General features: G+C 36.4%; 1 long non-coding RNA gene across 2 annotated transcripts; it reads left to right on the plus strand.

Moving 5' to 3' along the window:
- The first annotated feature begins 457 nt into the window (after nucleotides 1–457).
- Nucleotides 458–4490, plus strand: LOC149009294 (uncharacterized). Of its 2 annotated transcripts, none has more exons than XR_016174792.1 (3): nucleotides 458–927; nucleotides 2625–2696; nucleotides 3959–4490. It is a non-coding gene; the product is annotated as an uncharacterized LOC149009294 (long non-coding RNA). The 2 variants fall into 2 exon arrangements; XR_016174793.1 differs by lacking the exon at nucleotides 3959–4490 and adding an exon at nucleotides 3007–3950.
- Nucleotides 4491–4784: the final 294 nt, after the last annotated feature.

Consider the following 4784-nt stretch of genomic DNA (forward strand, 5'->3'; position numbering starts at 1 on the left):
AGTCTTTTAGTAGACTATAAATAGCCTATTCTTCCTTTGTGAGTTTCTTAAGTTTGATTATTTGAACAAGAATATTGAAATTGAGAACCGTGGTTCCTGTGTGAGGGGGCCATGGCAAATTTTAAGTAAAGCTTTCTTCTTCAATGATCAGCAACTTTGTCTAGCATCTTTTTTTCAGAAAATTCCAGCAAATTTTCACAAGTTCCCCTCTCTCTCTCTCTCTCCATCGCAGTTGATTCCCTTTCCTTTTCCTTCAATCCCAGCAAGCTCCAGCCCCTCTCTCACCTTCCCCCCCCCCCCCCCCCCCAACCAAAAGAAAAAGAAAAAGACCCTCCCTGCCCCTCCCCTGTTCTGTGCAGGCACCCCCACCCCATTCCCGTGCTGCCACACCTTGGCAGCAACCTCCCTAGGACCCTATCCTGGAGTCTTAGTTCTTCTTTTCGGTCTTCTTCTTAAAGACCTTGTTCTCTTGTGTTCTTTTCTTTAATATATTTATTTATTCATCCAAAAAAAGTATTTCATGATGGAAATGAGGCAATAGGGAATGTACTGATTATATTTTAGAGATTTTGGTGGTATCTCTGTTTGTGCTAAACCTCATGGTGTTATACAGTTGATGTAATTACGATTTTATGTTTCGGATTCATGTACTTTTATCTCTTGTAACCTTTCATATTAATTCTTGTTTTCAGTTGGGAAGACTCTTTCAAATGCTTGATGCACTTGGTACACGGATACAGAAAGATGGTTTGTTGGCTAAGTACCGGGGAAATGAATCAGATGTTCTTCGTGTGGAAGAATGGTCCAGTCTCACAAAGATACTGTTAAAAACACTTCCATATTCCCTTACTCCTAGCCAGTTAAATGCAGCTTCAGAAATTATTTGGGATCTCAAACAGCCAGGTCCCAATGTACCGGCTTCTGCAGGTTGTACATTTTCTGCAACATTTTATTTGATTTCTTCCTATGTTTTCATTATTTCTATTTTCCCCTCAAATGAACCCTTGCCTCTCTCCACATTCACAACCCCCCCCCCCCAAAATAAAAAAAATAATAATAAAATTAGAAAAAAAAAAACTGAAGGAAAAAAAGAAAAGAAAAACAGAAAAAGGATTTAACTAATCAAGTAACCTATATTAATAATTGAGGCATGAATAGTTTATACTTACCACCATACCTTGATTATTTCTTGAATCTTGATATACTAGTGAGCCCCCACGTGGAAAAACCTTAGTTTTTTTTTTTTTATTTTTAATTATTTTGTTTATCTATTAACCATCTCCACTGATTACGTAACTATGTATTCATCAGGTATTCACATGACTGCATGTTACTTTTAGTTCTATACAGCCTCAGAAAATTGGTTTAGCTAGAAAATAATCTGGTAAAGTTACAGGAAAATTGGTTAATAGCTAGAAAATAATCTGGTAAAGTTACCCAGAGATTTGGATATAAAATATCAGTATCTCCCATCAAGACTAAAGCTGTGAAATACTCCTTTATTGGTTATTCAAATCAAGTATCCCTGAGTGACTTGTCCCCTGTCAATCTCAGATTTTTTTTGCAATTATTTCAATTTGAATCTTGAAACTATTGTGTTTTTGAATGGCTGATGTTACTTGCGTTTTCATAGGACTTCTTGTCACAAAAATTCTCAATTTTTCCATTATATCTAGCATACAACTGGAGGATTCAGAAATCAACAAGTTTCTTTCTTTTGACCATGTTCATTTTGGTGAGAAGGGGCATTTATTATGGAGCAATGTGTTGGAGCGGGAGAAAAAGAAAACTTCAGCACTCTTTTTGATAGGAGAATAAGTTGCTGAGGATTTTATTAGATGCTGCATCTCATTGTTTATGTTGGAAGGATTCAGACCTTTGGTCATGGTAGGGAGGATGACAAGGTGGTGAAACTTGATGAGGAGATCCCATGAACGATCATTTTAGGTACCTTGGCTAAACCACAAATAAAAAAGGTGATATAGAGGATGATGTTTCCCAAAAAATTAAAATGGAATGGATAAAGTGGAGAGGTTTGTCCGGGGCTTGTGTGATCGACGTATTCCTTTAAAGCTCAAAAGAAAATTCTATTGAACCATCGTACAACCAACTATGTGTATGATGCAAAGTGTTGGACTGTTATGAAGCATCATATAGATAAACTTAGTGTATCAGAAATAAAGATTCTAAGATGGATGACTGACAAAACTAGGAAGAATAAGATAATGAATGATCATATTAGAGCTGGTGAGGGAGTAGCTTCGATAAATGATAAGCTACAAGAAAGTCGTTTCAGGGGGTATGATCACGTTCAACAGAGGCCTTAGATGTCCTGTATGAAGTAACGATTTAATTCAGATTGAAGGAATTAGAAGAACTAAGGGCAGACCTAAAATAATCTTAAGGGAAGTGATGAGAAAGGATATGCATAGCTTAGGCCTTGTATCTTGTATGACCTCAAATAGAATTGATTGGAAGGCTAAAATCCATGTCACCAACACCATTTAATTGGGACAAGGCTTGTTGCATTGAGTTGGTGTTGTTTATTAGAAATATAATGTATTGTTAATCATTTGAGCCACTAATTTTTTTTCTTTTCAAAATGGAAATAAATTCCTTATTAGGGTGATGTTGGGTGTGGCAAGACGGTGGTTGCTTTTTTGGCTTGTATGGAGGTCATTGGCTCAGGTTATCAGGTCAGTCACAGTCAGACCTTTTTCCAAACTGTTTCTGGCTCTCTTCCCTCTCTTCTCTCAGTCCAGTAGGTTTTTGTTTAATAGCATTTCTTTCTAGAATTGCTGACTCTCTCAAATCATATTCTATCCATTAGATCAGATTCACTTGTCTAATGGTTATAACTCACTGTAGGCAGCTTTCATGGTCCCAACTGAACTTCTATTTCTGCTATAAGTTTACTATTATTTCAGTTTCTGAAACTGACTTGGCAAATTTCTATTTTCTGTCCAAGGCTAGATCAGCTGATCTAAAAGTTGGATTTTGTTCCAGATTTGGAAGACTGTTCCTTGCACCAGTGGGTTACTCGACCAGAGTTTTGAACCAATCCAACTAGTTACAACTGCTAATCTTAAAAGCTTGTGCCTTAGCAATGTATTTCAACACAACACCTCCAAGTGCTGGGCGATATACAAGCAGCTTTACATGTGGTAACAAAGGGGGGCATGACAACAAACAACATGAACCCCTGACAATTACAAGTTAGAAAGGATCAAATATGCGGCCTCCTGGCTCTGGTCCACCTTGCCCAAAAGTTAGAGCTGTTTAGTAGGGCACAAACATTAACATTTTAACACATATTATGACTCAGATTTGGGAGACTAAATTCTCCAGTTCTGGTTCCGTGAGCCATATGATTCTGTTCATTGCTGTGATGTCTATTTCACTCTTATGTATTCCACATAATTCTCAAGACTCCCCCGTAAGCCTGATCCCAGGTTTGAGACTTCCTAGTCCTACTAGAGTTTTTGTTTTACCTATGCTGCAGTGACATTCCCTTGGTTTAGCTTAGATGTTTACCTTTAACTTTTTTTCCAGGGTTTGGAGGCTTTAACTGTTGTGAAACCTAGTTCTAGAAAATCTGTGATGTCTATTCTGAATATTATATCACATACAAGTTTTGTTTTTTGTAATATAATATTTTATATCAGAGTTATCTGAGATTCATCATATTCTGGTAAACGTAATGTTATTGGTTTTTATATTATTTTATTGTTTTATTGAGTTTTTCTTCAGTACTATGGGAAAAAAGATGGTTTTTTCACTATAATGTAAAATGTTGATATCAGCAAATTGGATGGATATTCATGACTACAAATGAACCAATGCAGTTATGCCTCATTTCTTCAGTGGCCTTACTTTTTTGTACCATTGCACTATGCATATTGGATCGATGACATTTACTTCTCAGTGCATAACAAAACGTCGGATTCTTTCCCCTCAGGTTTGTTTTGAGTGCTCAGAGTCTTGTTGAGAGGGAAAAGAAAGTGCCTTCACTTGGAGTAAGTTGGAGTGATGATATGGAGTTGATATTATCTATGGTGAAGAAGCTCACTGGAGAGCAAGTATAAAAATGAAAATTGTAAAGTAGGGATAAAGTAGAGCTTTCCTGGTAAATAGTGTACTTCATTTGTAAAATTGAATTTGGATTGATGGAATTGGATCTTCATTTGTAAAATTGAATTTGGCTTTTTGGAACCAATTTTTTTTTTAATTAAAAAAATTATTCCAGCGTTTTTCAAACACTAGCATAGGTAACATATGACGCCGTTTATTAAAAACACCAGGATAAGTAGCATATGATGGCATTTATTAAAAATGATGGTAATAAAGTTAAACTCTTATGTCTACTACGGCATTTCCAAAACGCCAAAAAAAAAACTGTGATCAGTTTCAAATGGTAATAAAGTTAAACTCTTATGTTCCGTTTCAAATGGAATGGTTCCTTTTGATCAGTCCGTTTCAACACTATGATCAGTCTGATGAACGGAACCATTCCATTTCAACACTGTGATCAGTCTAGTGAAACGGAATGGTTCCTTTTGATCAGTCCGTTTCAACACTATGATCAGTCTAATGAACGGAACCATTCCGTTTCAACACTGTGATCAGTCTAGTGAAATGGAATGGTTTCTTTTGATCAGTCCGTTTCAACACTGTGATCAGTCTGATGAATGGAACCATTCTGTTTCAACACTGTGATCAGTCTAGTGAAACAGAATGGTTCCTTTTGATCAGTCCATTTCAACACTGTGATCAGTCTGATGAAC

Source organism: Hakea prostrata, chromosome 7, assembly GCF_041222555.1.
Source record: "Hakea prostrata isolate BN-2017 chromosome 7, UWA_Hpros_2, whole genome shotgun sequence".
Taxonomy (NCBI): domain Eukaryota; kingdom Viridiplantae; phylum Streptophyta; class Magnoliopsida; order Proteales; family Proteaceae; genus Hakea; species Hakea prostrata.